The sequence below is a fragment of the Peromyscus eremicus genome, chromosome 16_21, assembly GCF_949786415.1.
Source record: "Peromyscus eremicus chromosome 16_21, PerEre_H2_v1, whole genome shotgun sequence".
In the NCBI taxonomy this organism is placed as follows: Eukaryota; Metazoa; Chordata; class Mammalia; order Rodentia; family Cricetidae; genus Peromyscus; species Peromyscus eremicus.
Genome location: NC_081432.1, coordinates 54,240,784 through 54,255,699, shown reverse-complemented (window position 1 = coordinate 54,255,699; position 14,916 = coordinate 54,240,784). Strand labels below are relative to the sequence as shown.

The following is a 14,916-nucleotide window of genomic DNA, read 5'->3' as shown; positions in this document are numbered from 1 at the left end:
TCCCTGCTCTTTTACAAAGGGAAATGGAGGAGGGGAGAAGGAATGGATCTGATGTATTAAGAATTTCTCAGGTGTCAGTGTGGTGAAATTTTGTTTTACTCGTTAATAAATAGTATTTGCCTTAACATCAGAGAACAGAGCCAGCCACTAGATTAAACATAATGGCCAGGCAGTGGTAGCACACACCTTTAATCCTAGCAGTCAACAGTTGGCAAGTAGTGATCCATCTGGATCTCTGTGAGTTCAAAGCCACACTGGGCTACATGAGATCAATCCAGTCTAGGAGAGAGACAGAGCCGGGCAGTGTTGACACACACCTTAACCCCAGTATTTGCGAAGCACACACACCATTAATCTCAGCACTAGGAAGACTGAGATAGGAAGTGAAATGGCTAAGCAGAAAAAGGCATATTAGGCATAAGGAGACAGGAACTAGAGGCCTTTCAGCTGAGGACTCAGAAGCATTCAGCCAAAGGATTGGTGGAGTTGGTGAGGTGAGAAGTGACTGTGGCTTGTTCCTTTGTTTCTCTGATCTTTCAGCATTTACCCCAATATCTGGCTCCAGGTTTTTATTATAAGACCATTTAGGATTCATGCAACATGTCAGTACTTTCATATTCCTTGTGCTTCTTTTCTTCATCTTCTGGATGGTCAGTCCACAACACTTGGGCTTATGAGACTGTACTCTAGTTTCATGTGAAATAGTTGAACTTCCTGAAGGTTGTTCTATAGTTCCAATGAGAAGTGAGTAAGGGTGAATATGGAAAATAAACTGTATTGCAATCCACACTAACAGTTTTGTCATCTGAACTTCATGATCAGTAATTGTATTATTAAAATTGAATAATTATTTCTTAGACATTATCACCTTTATTACTAATTTAATTAAATGTGAGACATTCTACTTTGGTCACAAAATGTCAATTTGAAGTGACAAGTTTACTTTAATCTTCCCAAATGACATTTTCTAGACACTTTTGTTTCTAAATCTCACATTACCAGGTATCTTTTCTGAACTGATGTACATTGTGGTAACTCTTAACTCTTCCTGGCCCATAATTCCTCACTCACTCTAGAACCTAAGACACATTCCACATTCTCATTGTAGACAACTTAACTCTATGAGACGTGTAAATTTTGTTTCTCTTCTGGTTCTGTTTCATTTCAGTCAATGTCAAATAGCTACCTGATGCACACTGGTACAGAAATCAATTTCTAGACTCTAAATATCTATACTATAGAATATTATATAGTCTATGTGATTTTATTCTGCTTGTTGAGAGCTCCAACTTCATCCATACATGGAATAGTGGTTGGTGTGGCAAAAACATATCATCTGTTTTTATGTAAAATCCCCTGGGATGACTATTTCCACTTGCAAAAAACTCTCGAGTCATATTCAAAGATTTATTTATGTTAACTGTCATTTAATGTATGTATGTTGATTGGCAATGTTCCATTACATTTTGCCATTATACATTAATAAAACTAACTATAAAAAGAAAACGAAGAAAAGTTTAATCTTATTTGTATGGAAAATCACAAATAATATCAAAGTCTTAGCAACAAAACCAAGAAAAAAATTTGAGATTATTTGTAAGACAATGTTTTCAGTCTACTTTGAATATATATTTGAATCACTAGGTTTTAATAAATCAAGAAACAAGTAATTTTTATATAGAGCTCTGACCTTTTTTGTCCTTTACTATCTTCATCTAGCAGAAAGTAAAAGTCCAGTTTTTAGGACCAAGAGAAGATGCTCACTAAGGTAAACATCTTAGCATTTCAGTACATTTATAACTCATCAATGTAACACATTTAAGTATAATTTTGAAAAGTCAATTGAAAACATCTACTGAAAGTAAGTAGTTACTTCAGCATATTTTTATACCTAAGAAGGTGTTAGTTAAGCAGCTATATTATTCAAACAGCATTTCCATTTAAATGGATATTTAATTTAACTTATTCTGTAAATGTTTCATAGACAGTAAATTCACATGAATGTTTTATAGTGCGTACACAGAAATAAATCTGGATAATATCAGAAAACCACAGAACTACCCAATGTCAACAAGAGTACAAGTGTTCTAAACCACAGGAAAGAAGATTTTACTTCCATAATATTTTGATAGTTTCTCTCCTGTAGTCAAGTGCCAAGGAGAAAGCTCTAGGAGAGCAGCAAGTATTACCAGAGACATATGAAGTTGGCTCCCTTGTTACTTAATATCAAATTGCAGTTAGGAGCCCAGCCCCTATGGACACATCTACAAAGCACTCCAGCATCTCTAAGAGAACATTGTGGGAGAAAGGGCAGAAAGATTGTAAGAAACAGTGGATCAGGGAGTTTACTGAGAGATTGTATCTCCCAGAATTGTCAGATACAACTCCTGTAAAGCCTCACCATGATTGCCTGAACACAAGCTGAACATGGATGATACCAACAGGCATCTAAAGTGAATGGGGACAGGATGAGGTCCGCATGACCTCAACCCTACATAAAGATCTGCAGGCACCTAAGGAATGCTGAGAGCAGGAGAAGAGGTTTTTGCATATGGACACAGTTGCTCTGTATTAGTTATGTGATGGCATGAAAGAAGGTGACCAGAGAAAAATCTTTAATGGTCTCCATATCCAACTAGGTTTTGATAAAAGTAAAATGAAGCCAAAAGTGAATGGCAAAGTGGCTGACACAGACATATGCTCAACCATTTCTGTGATGATATTTTTATGTGGCTTAATTATACAAATGGGTGTGGCCCTTATAAGAAGCATATAAAGTTTCATATACTTAAACCCTTAATCTGTATGTGTTGAAATTCACAGAGAGTGTTAAATGACTTAATTTTATATATCTCCATGTGTTTTACCAGGTATCATATTTTTTAAGGCAAAATAATGTTTCAGTTTATTTGTTGCACAGACGGCATTGTTGTCCACATGGAACCACAATGGTTTATGAACATTCTAGCATATCTTGCCCCACAACAGAGTATTTGAGAAAATATACAAAATATGGCAATGTTCTGCTACCTCAGAGTCTTAAACCCAAGCAAGAATTTCAAGCCTACTGTGGGAAAATAGAAGGAGTAACTACATTTAAGTAAATATTCAGAAACTGTTTCCTTATTTTTTTTGCCCAACTCTTCTGGCCTTAATAACATATACATATCCACAAATACACATGCTTCAACATACCAGCAGACACACAGGCACATACACACACACACACAAATTATGAAGAAGAGTCTAGGTTACCTCGCTCAGGATGATATTTTCTAGTTCTATCCATTTGCCTGCAAATTTCATGATGTCACTGTTTTTTCAGTTCCGAGTAGTACTCCATTGTGTACATGTACTACATTTTCTTTATCCATTCTTTGGTTGAGGGGCATTTAAGTTGTTTCCCAGTTCTGGTTAATATGAATAATGCAGCTATGAACATATTTGAGCATGTGTCCTTGTGGTATGATTGAGCATTCCTTGGGTATATGGCCAAGAGTTGTTATAACTGGGTCTTGAGGAAGACTTACTTCCAATTTTCTGAGAAACCGCCATACTGATTTCCAGAGTGGCTGTACAAGTTTGTACTCCCACCAACAGTGTAGGAGTGTTCCCCTTGCTTCACATCCTCTCCAACATAAGCTGTTATTAGTGTTTTTGACATCTAGGTGTAAGATGGTATCTCAGAGTTGTTTTGATTTTAATTTGCCTGGTGACTAAGGACGTTGAGCATTTCCTTAAATGTCTTTCGGCCATTTGAGATTCTTCTCTTGAGAATCTCTGTTTAGCTCTGTAGCCCATTTTTTAACTGGATTGTTCAGTATTTTGATGTTTAGTTTCTTATATTCTTTATATATTTTGGAGATCTTGCCTTTGTCAGATGTGAGATTGGTGAAGATCTTTTCCCACTCTGCATGCTGTCGGTTTTTCCTATTTACTGTGTCCTTTGCCTTACAGAAGATTCTCAGTTTCAAGAGGTCCCTTTTATTAATTGTTGCTCTCAGTGTCTGTGCTACTGGTGTTACATTTTAGGAAGTAGTCTCCAGTGCCAATGCATTCAAGACTACTTGCCACTTTCTCTTCTATCAGGTTTAGTGTAACTGGTTATATATTGAGGTCTTTGATTCACTGGTACTTGAGTTTTGTGCATGGTGACAGATATGGGTCTATTTATAATCTTGTACATGTTGACATCCAGTTATGCCAGCACCATTTGTTGAAGATGCTTTCTTTTTTCCACTGTAAAGTTTTGGCTTCTTTGCCAAAAATCAGTTGTTTATTGGTGTGTGGGTTAATGTCAGGGTCTTCAATTCGATTCCATTGGTCCACATGTCGGTTCTTCTGCCAATACCAAGTTGTTTTTATTACTATACCTCTATAGTAGAGCTTGAGGTCAGGAATGGTGATGCCTCCAGAGGTGGCTTTATTGTGCAGGATTGTTTTAGCTATCCTGGGTTTTGGTTTTTCCATATGAAGTTGAGTATTGTTCTTTCCATCTCTGTGAAGAATTGTGTTGGGATTTTGACGGGGATTGCATTGAATCTGTAGATTGCTTTTGGTAAGATTGCCATTTTTACTATGTTAATCATACCTATCTATGAGCATGGGAGATCTTTCCATTTTCTGATATCTTCTTCAGTTTCTTTTTTCAGGGATTTAAAGTTCTTGTCATACAGGTCTTTCGCTTGCTTAGTGAGAGTTATTACAAGATATATTGTGTTATTTGTGAGTGTTGTAAAGGGTGATATTTCTGTGATTTATTTCTCAGCCCATATATCATTTTTATACAGGAGGGATACTGATTTTTAAATTAATCTTGTATCCTGCCACATTATTGAAGGTATTTATCAGTTATAGGAGTTCCCTGGTAGAATTTTTGGGGTCACTAATGTATACTATCAATCATATCATCTGCAAATAGTGAAAATTAGACTTCTTCCTTTCCAATTTGTATCCCCTTGATCTCCTTTTGTTGTTTTATAGCTCTAGCTAGGACTTCAAGTACTATATTGAATAAACATGGGGAGAGTGGACAGTCTTGTCTTGTTCCTGATTTTAGTGGAATCACTTTGAGTTTCTCTCTATTTAATTTGATATTGGCTGTTGGCTTGCTGTAATTTGCCTTCATTATATTTAAGTATGATCTTGTATTCTTGTTCTCTCCAAGATCTTTATCATGAAGTGGTGTTGGATTTTGTCAATGGCATTTACAGCATCTAATGACATAATCATTTTTCTTTGAGTTGGTTTATATTGTGTATTACACTGACAGGGTTTCATATGTTGAACCATCCTTGCCTCTCTGGGATGAAGCCTCCTTGGTCATGGTGGATAAATTTTTTGATATGTTGTTGGATATGGTTTGTAAATATTTTCTTGAGTATTTTTGCATCAATGATCACAAGAGAGATTGGTCTGTAATTCTCTTTCTTTGTAACATTTTTGTGTCGTGTGAGTATCACAGTAACTGTAGCCTCATAAAAGGAGTTTGGTAATTTTCCTTTTCTTTCTATTATGTGGAACTATTTGAAGAGTATTAGTATTTTCAAAGAATATCTTCTTTGAGAATCTGGTAGAATTCTGTGCTGAAACCATCTGGTCCTAGACTTTTTTTGGTTGGGAGGCTTTTAATAACTGTTTCTATTTCCCTAGGGGTTATTGGTCTATTTAAATTTTTTATCTGGTCTTGATTTAACTGTAGTATGTGGTACCTATTGTCCATTTCTTTCAGATTTTCCAATTTTGTGGAGTACAGGTTTTTGAAATATGACCTGATGATTCCCTGTGTTTCCTCATTGTCTGTTGCTATGTCTCCTTTTTAATTTCTGATTTCGTTAATTTAGAAATTGTGGTGGTATCGTGTTCCCCGAAATATTGTGCACCCTAATAAACTTATCTGGGGTCAGAGACAGAACAGCCACAATATTAAACATAGAGGACAGGCAGTGGTAGCACACGCCTTTAATCCTAGCATTCCAGAGGCAGAGATCCATGTGTTCAAGGATACAGACAGGCATGGTGACTCATCATGCCTTTAATCCCAGAAAGCCAGCCTTTAATCCCAGAGAGTGGTGGTAGAAAGCAGAAAGATATATAAGGCGTGGAGACCAGAAACTAGAAGCATTTTGCTGGTTAAACATTTGGCGGGTTAAGCATTCAGGATTTTGAGCAGCAATTCAGCTGAGACCCATTCTGGATGAGGACTCAGAGGCCTCCAGTCTGAGGAAACAAGACTAGCTGAGGATCTGGCAAGGTGAGGTAGCTGTGGCTTGTTCTGGTTCTCTGATCTTCCAGTTCTCCCCAATACATGGCTCAGGTTTGATTTTATTGATAAGAACTTTTAAGATTCATGCTACAGGAAATTCTCTCTGCCTTTTGGTTAGTTTGGATAAGGACTTGTCTATAATGTTGACTTCCTCAAAGAACCAGTTCTTTGTTTCATTGATTTTTTTGTGTTGTTCTCTTTATTTCTATTTTATTGATTTCAGCTCTCAATTTGATTATTTCTTGGCATCTATTCCTTCTGGGTAAATTTGCTTCTTTTTGTTCTAGAGCTTTCAGGTGTGCTGTTAAGTCACTAGTGTGAGATTTCTCCAACTTCTTTATATGGCCATTTTCCTCTTAACACTGCTTTCATGGTCTCCCAGAAGTGTGAGTATGTACTATATTCATTTTCATTGAATTCTAGGAAGTCTTTATTTTTTATTTCTTCCTTGATCCATTGGCGATTCAGTTGAGCATTATTCAGTTTCCATGAGATTGTAGGCTTTCTGTAATTTTTATTGTTGAAATTTAAATTTAAGTTACTGTGGTCTGATAAAGTACAGGAAGTTATTACAAATTTTTGTATCTGTTGAGATATGCTTTGTGACTGAGTATATGGTCAATTTTAGAGAAGGTTCCATGGCATGGTGAGAAGAAGATGTATTCTTTTTTTTGTTAGGGTGGAATGTTCTGTACATATGTATTAAGTCCATTTGAGTCATAACATTTGTTAATTCCTTTATTTCTCTGTTAAATTTCAGTCTGGTAGGTCTATCCATTGGTGAGAGTGGGGTGTGAAGTCTTCCACTATTAATGTGTGGAATTTGATGTATGATTTTGCCCGGTCCCGTGGGCCAGGTTATTTGATGAGACTCGAGGAGGCACCTCCTGAAAGATCAATGGGGGCGAGAGAGAAAGGAGACCAGGCGCGTAAAGGAAAGACAGAGTCAGTCTGAGTTGCTTCGAGGTCTCATTTATTGACTGGGTGTTGAGGCTTATAAACAGGGCTTCAGGCAGGGTGGGGGAGCAGGGGAAGCACGGAGAGAAGAATGGAAAATTCCTAAGGAAGGGTGAGGTCACTTTGGTCCCAGGTCCCTGCAGCTGGCTGATTAGCAGGTACTCCAGGAAGTTGTACAGCCCAAGGTTAGGCCAGGAACTTCCTGCTTTTGTAAGGTTTGATAAAGTAAGGACACCGCTGTCCGGAATCGGTCCCCAACAGTTCCCCCTCTTTTCTCAAAAATGGACCAAGTCCATGTGATTGGGGTGGTCCGAGAGAGTCCCTGTCTTAGGCTACACAGGGGGCTTCCCACGCTTGGCAGCGTGCTGTGTTGAGCCGGTCTCGGGCGACCTCTGTACGCTGTTGTCTCCGGCGTGGGCCCTGTACTATTCCCATCATTGAGTACCCTCTAGCAGGACCATGGGGACGTTAGGGCCTTAGGACACTGAATCTGAGTCCTTGATGGGGCTCCTGGCCGGCCTCCTTGGAATCTACTCTGTGATAATGAATCGAGACGTGTAGTGGTAAGGCCGAATCAATCTGATTTTTGATAAACCGAGTCAACTGCTGAAAGGCCCAGGGACCAAAGGTCAAACCACCCATGCTGATTTTTAAACTCCCTTTTTCTTTGAGCCAGCCTTTCCCTTAATTTTTCCATTGATTCCCTGACAATACCGGTATGGTCGGCATAAAAGCAGCATTCTCCCTTCAAGGCTGCACTTAATCCCCCCTCCTTTAAAAAATAGTAAATCCAGACCTCTTATGAGCGAGGTTAAAGATTTCTCCAGAGCAGAAATGGATCTTTCTATGGCCTCTAGGTCAGTAGTCATAGCCATTTGTAACTGCATAAGTTGGTTGCTCTGCACGAGAGCAGTAGTTCCTGTACCAATTCCTGCAGTGATGTCCCAATACCTAACAAGAGGGCAATAGTCATAGACACAGGGTCTCGAGTGTATCTGCCTCTCTGCTCAAAGAATTCCATATCAGAGACTAATTGGACCAGAACATAAGAGTTTTTCCATTATCAATGGCAAAGCGAGCTTCCCCTTATTTAGTTTTTGCCATCTGCAAGTGTGTCATGGGTTCAGAGGTGGATATTGGAATTCTAGCATCCTCAGTTTAGTGGTACCCAGACATGAATCATCATTTAGTTAAGACATCAGTGATATAAGAGCCAACAGCCAAAAGCCTTGTGATGGCTGACAGAGTTCCTTATCCTCAAGGAACTTGGAACTTTATCTCAGGTTCCCTATGACAAGAAATTCCCTTTTGATCTAACATTCCAGGGTAGGGGGGGAAACAGGGGCGATGTTTTCTCTCTTCTGTAATTACTTCCTGCTGACATTGGGACATTGTTATCAAGGCCCTGGAAAGCCAGAATGTTAGTCAAAGACAAGAGGGAACGTTTTATTGACCAGCTGAAGAGATGGTATGCGTATCGGCTGAATTGGTCCATATCAGATTTCAGCAAGTTCAGGGCTCATAGTCATTTGCAGTAGGTTGTCACCAGCAAATGATGCTTGGATGTATCTGTCAGCCAAGTGGAAACCTGTTGAGACAGATATAAACTAGGAACAGGAGTTAAAACTTATGAACTTATTTGGAACTTTTAGACCCATAGTCTTAGTAATTGTAGTACTATCAATTTGCCCTGAAATCCATAGTGTCTTTTTTATCTAGAGAACCAAATATAGATTGGACTGAAATTTCCTTGGCCCAATGAAAAACATCTGTAAGTCTATATTTAGAACCTGTTTATCTTTTCTAAAGAGACTTATTAGCTTTAATTAATTAATCCATTGATCAATCAATTACTAAGCTGAGAAAGCTATAGCTAGTCCAGTCATCAATGTCATCAAAGATCTGAGAAGGATAAACTTTACCTGAGTGCAGACTTTTAAGTCTATTTAAAAAACAACATAGACTATCCATTACCCAGACTGCCATCATCCCAGGCTCCTATAGTCTTCATAGTGTTGGCAGGACAGGTGTCAGGACAGCATCAGTCTTGGCTGCTGGGCCCATAATGTGAAATTCTCCCTTATCTTGTCAGTGTCTCATAGGCCAGATCCCTGGCAGCAGGTGTTGAGTCAGAGTGTCTTGCCCAGTGGTCGGTGTTGTCCACAATTCAGGTGGCATCTTCTTGTCGTTGTTCCATATCTTCTTTGGAGACCTTGGGAGTCATTGCTAGGAGCTGGGAAGCTCGGAGTCTCTGTTTGCTATAGTAAGCTTTTTATCAAATAATGTAAATGCCATATTCATCAGACCTTGTACAGGTTTGAGGACCATTATCTATTAAATGTATCTGAGCCAAACAAATCTAGGCCTAATCTTGAAAATATCTCTAAGTTTGGTAACAATAACCAGGCCAATTTGTTCTCCTATAGATATATTAGTCAAATATACCTCTTAGTTTTTTTTTTATTTAAATAGAACAGTTTATGCTTTAAACTAGTATCTGAATAGCCAGATGACTAGTATTAACTTGTATTTCTTAACACAAAGGACATACAAACTCAGACATTCAAAACCAAACATACATGTGGCCACATTTTTCATTCATACCTGTAGAGTAGACAGACGTTTTTACAACTATGACCCTTTGGAGTCTCAATGTAACAGCAAAATAGCAAGACAAAGAAATCTGAAACATGTTTCATTCTTTTTTATATATATCTCAAGTCATTTTTTATAAAAACATTATTTTTTATCTTAACCAGCAATAATTTGAAACCAAGTCTCTTAAATGATGCAAGTATTTGTAACCCACTGAACTCAAATGACCAAAACCCATTGTTATGCCCAGATCGCCCCCAAAGAAGCCATTGGGAGACTTAGGTACAGAATGCAAAAAGCAAGGTTTATTCAGATGAAGTAAGTTTACAAGCCTCGGCAGGGGGCTCGTTCCAAATCTCTCACGCACAGCAAGGAGATTGGAAGGAGCGCCCCTTTCTTAGTGAGGCTAGTTCTTAAAGGCACAGACCACATAATTCATCTCTCACAGCCTGCCTTCCTTCTGGTTCACATCAGTAATTTTTCATATTATCTTTATTTCTTGTTTGTTAAACAACTGTGTCTAGGAGTTTTATGAGCTGTCTCTGGGGTTCGAGAAGTTTGGGATGTTTTATGACCACTTAGCCTCTGCCAGATGGTCATATATTCTGACTCTGTGTTTTTCTAAGTTTCTGTAGCTGATAAAGCCACCTGGGAAAAAGGGGTCTAACTTCTTATCTACACTTAGGAATCCTGGTTTAGGCTCCTCTTTGTCTGTAGGGGATAGAGGAAGGGGGGTTATTGAGGTTTCACACCATGTAAATTTTTATTTTTCCTGTGGAAACAAAAGCATAATTTTCCCAGTATCTTGAACTGGTAATTTAACATTTCTTTTTAAGCAATATCAGGACAGAGAAGGGTTAACAAGAGAAGCTGCTGGCCGGCAGAAGAGACCTTGAAGTTATCACAGTAAAGGAAGGGAGGGTCAGATTCTCTCTTTAGTGTTCACACAGTTTTTGTCAATTGCAGGCAGTTCCCCATTGCCTTGTCCAGAGCTCCCGTCTTTGCCCGCCTGTACCGAGAGCATGCACCCCCACCCTCGTGAGAGCAGCCAGCTGGCTGCAGTCCTGATAGCAAGAGAGCTACGGAGGGAGGGAGGTGGCCTTTGCTATGCCTCTCTCTCCTCCTCTTCCTCTAGGAAAATAAGGGAGGTTAGTAGACAGAAACAAATAACATTTACACAGACAATCCAAGAACCAGAACATCAGCACTGAGACAACAGCCTCATTCACAGCCAGCAAGCCCCTCTTGAAGTATGTAAGCCCCACCTGGCAGGAGCTACCTGTTTATCTCAGTTCAATCGGGGAGTGGGGGTGGGGAACCCAGTTCCCTCTATTGTGGCTCACACATCCTTCCAGTGGGCTAGGCAAAGGTCTAGTAGAGAAGAAGGGAACTGTCCCATAGCGTCCGTCACAATCAAGTCAACAATGAGAACAATTAATACATTACACACAAGACCAAGGGCACATGAAAAAACTTTGCCCCAACGAGACAACCAACAAAGCTCCAAGAACAATGACAGCCTGATGTGCTCTGGGGGGAGTGACCCTCCAGGCTCAATCACACCAAAAACAATCCAGACTGGAAGATCTCTGTCCTTAATCAAACAGACATCAGGGGCTTCCACATCCCTGTCAGTCAGACATGCACCTTTTTTTCTTGGAAGAGAAGGAGAGAGTAAAGTAACAATGATCACAACAAAACATACAAAAAAACCCACAAAATGGCTCTGACAAATTCCCGGGACAAAATACAAAGTGGCACTTCCTCCCACCATGGGGGAAGATACCCAAAGATGCTCCTAAACCAAATGGTCACCTCTGAGGTGGCCTTAGGGCTCTGGGACATCTCCCTTCGCCGCCAGGTTCACTGTCCAGACACGTCTGCCCCAGTGAGCCTGCAAAGTACAAATCGATCGACTGGTACAAAACAAAAGTAACATGACAGAGAGACACAGACAGGACAGAGAGCGCTCTTACCAGTAGATGTCAATAAACCTCTGGACCCTTGGGTGTCAGGCAGGGGGAGTTTGAGAGAAAATCCTCTCCAAGGGCTAGTAAATGTGAAACACGCCCATCTCCCTCTGCTTCCTTTAGAACATCTCTAATCACACCATAAAAACTAAAAAAGGCATTGGGGACATTTTCCCTGTCTCTGAGTAATTTGTTAATATTTTTTCCAACCTTGTTCCAAGTCAGAGGGTGAATTCCTGGTCCATTAATCACTAACCAGGGACATTTCTCCTCCGCATATTGGAAGAATTTTATCAAATCCTTTTTCTTAACTCTTATTCCTCTCTCCCTAAGATTACCTTTTCATCTCCTTTAGAAAAACAGCCTCTTTAGATAAATTTTTGCCCATGATCGATGGGACGACACACTTACCTCAAGACTCTCCTGCGTTGCACGAGTGATGCGGTCCGGGTGTCTCTACCCTGATCCTCTCCAGGGCCCCTTCTGTTGTCTGTCGTCCGGCAGGTCACCGTGCCTCGAGCCCCACGTTCGGGTGCCACTTGCCTGGTCCCACGGGTCAGGTTATTTGATGAGACTCGAGGATGCACCTCCTGAAAGATCAATGGGGGCGAGAGAGAAAGGAGACCAGGCGCGTAAAGGAAAGACATAGTCAGTCTGAGTTGCATCGAGGTCTCATTTATTGAGTGGGTGTTGAGGCTTATAAACAGGGCTTCAGGCAGGGTGGGGGAGCAGGGGAAGCACGGAGAGAAGAATAGAAAATTCCTAAGGGAGGGTGAGGTCACTTTGGTCCCAGGCCCCTGCAGCTGGCTGATTAGCAGGTACTCCAGGAAGTTGTACAGCCCAAGGTTAGGCCAGGAACTTCCTGCTTTTGTAAGGTTTGATAAAGTAAGGACACCGCTGTCTGGAATCGGTCCCCAACAGATTTAAGCTTTAGTAATATTTCTTTTACATATGTGGTACCCTTGTATTTGGGAGCATGAATATTCAGAACTGAGATTTCAACTCAGTTGATCTTTCCTGTGATGAATATGTAATATCCTTCCCAATCTCTTTTGACTGATTTTAGTTTGAAGTCTATTTTTTTTTTTTTTTTTTTTTTTTTAGAAACTAGGATAGTTACACCTGTTTGCTTCTTAAGTCCATTTGATTGGAAAGTCTTTTCATACCGTTTTACTCTGAGGTAGTGTCTGTCTTTGAAGTTGAGGTGTATTTCTTCTATGCAGCAGACAGATGGATCCTGATTTTGGATCCATTAGTTAGCCTGTATCTTTGTATAGGCAAACTGAGTCATTTATATTAAGGGATATTAATGAACAATGATTGTTAATTTCTTTTATCTTTTTGTGGTAGTGTCTGTGTATTTCCCTTCTTTGGGATTTATTGCTATGTAGTTATCTATTGCCTCTGCTTTTGTGGGTGCATCTGATTTCTTTAGGTTGGAATTTTCCTTCTGTTGCTTTCTGTAGGGCTGGATTTGTGGATAGGCATTGTTTTAATCTGGTTTTGTCTTGGAATGTCTTGTCTTTCCTCAATTTCTTTAAGGGGATTTTTCATTTCTTCTTTAAAGGCTTCTATCATCTTCATAAAGTTATTTTTAAGGTTGCTTACTTCTGCTTCTTTTACATTGTGATGTTTAGGTCTTGCTGTTGTAGAACTGCTAGTTTCTGGTGATGCCATATTGCTCTTTATGTTGTATGTATTTTTACACTGGCTTCTACCCATCTCTTTCTCCAATAGGTGCAAGAAATGCCTGTTTCTGAGTGAGTTGCTCTTAGTCCAATCTGTGCTTGCTGTGTCTGTGTCTCAGGGGCCACACTGAGTTCAAGCTTAGCTCTTGGTCTAATTGGAGCTGGTGGATTCTGTGTCTCAGGAAGCCTCTCTTGGTCCAATCCAAGCTGGCAGATTCTGTGTCTCAGGAAGCCTCTGTTGGTCCAATGAGAGCTCTTGGTCCAATGAGAGCTGGCAGATTCTGTGTCTCAGGAAGCCACTGGCATCACAGAGGAATGGGTATGTTTGGAATAGGGCATGGGTTTTTTAGATTGCAGGGTCTGATGGGGGGTTGTGGTGGGGGAGCCTGCCTGCTTGAATCTTCCCTGCTGGTGGGCAATTGGGCCAGCGATGGATGGAGGTTCTCAGGGACTGGTTGTGTCCCAGAGGCTAGGTCCTAGAGGCATGACTCTGGGTGGGAGAAGAGTCACTCATTTCTTAGTCCAATGAGAGCTGGCAGATTCTGTGTCTCAGGAAGCCACTGGGGTTACAGGAGGCTGGGTATGTTTGGAGTAGGGCATGAGTCTTGTAGATTGCAGGGTCCAATTGGGAGTTTTAATAGGGGAGACTGCTTACAGGATTATTCCTTCTGGTTGGCATTGGAGCAGTGATGGGTGGGGGTTCCAAGGGACTGGTTACATCCTCTAGTTAAATTTAAGTAGTAATTAAACTTTACCAGGTATCTTAACACCATATGCTATTTTTTAAATTTATATTCTTATTTTATTTTCTAGTCTAGTTAAATTTGAAGTATTTATTTCTGAGATTTTATTTCATTCACCAGAAGATTTTACATTCTTGCCATATATCAATTTACAAAAAAAAATAAAAGAACTAATAGAACTTCCCTAGTTTGAAGGTACAATAATAATTAAGCACATCATACAAATCAATTTCAAATTACTACAGTACATATGAAAAATGGATGCTAATATTAATGAAATATTTGCTTTCTACTTCTTTATTCTATTATTTCATTAGCATCCATTATTTACTATTTTTGTTTTATTTATTTATTGGCTTTTTCAGACAAGATCTTTCTACAAAGTCCTGGCTATTCTGGAACTCACTGTGTAGAGAGCAGGACACCCTTAAATTCACAAAGATCCACCTGCTTCTGCTTCCCAAATGATGGAAATAAAGGCACATATCAATAAGACTGGCTTATTAGCAACTATTAATTGAACAGAATAATAGGTTTCGTTGTCACATCTCACATGTATATATAATATTTCTTGATCACCTTCAATCCCCAATTGTCATCATATCCTGTATCCCTTCCACTATTTGCATTCCTTTACTTTCAAACTCTAACTAATTTCATGCATTATCCCTCTTGTTTTTTTTCTTTTTTCTAACTTA

General features: G+C 39.6%; 1 long non-coding RNA gene across 1 annotated transcript; it reads left to right on the top strand.

Annotated features, from left to right (window-relative positions):
• The first annotated feature begins 13,728 nt into the window (after positions 1-13,728).
• Positions 13,729-14,711, top strand: LOC131926504 (uncharacterized). Its single transcript, XR_009383504.1, has 2 exons — positions 13,729-13,794; positions 14,584-14,711. It is a non-coding gene; the product is annotated as an uncharacterized LOC131926504 (long non-coding RNA).
• Positions 14,712-14,916: the final 205 nt, after the last annotated feature.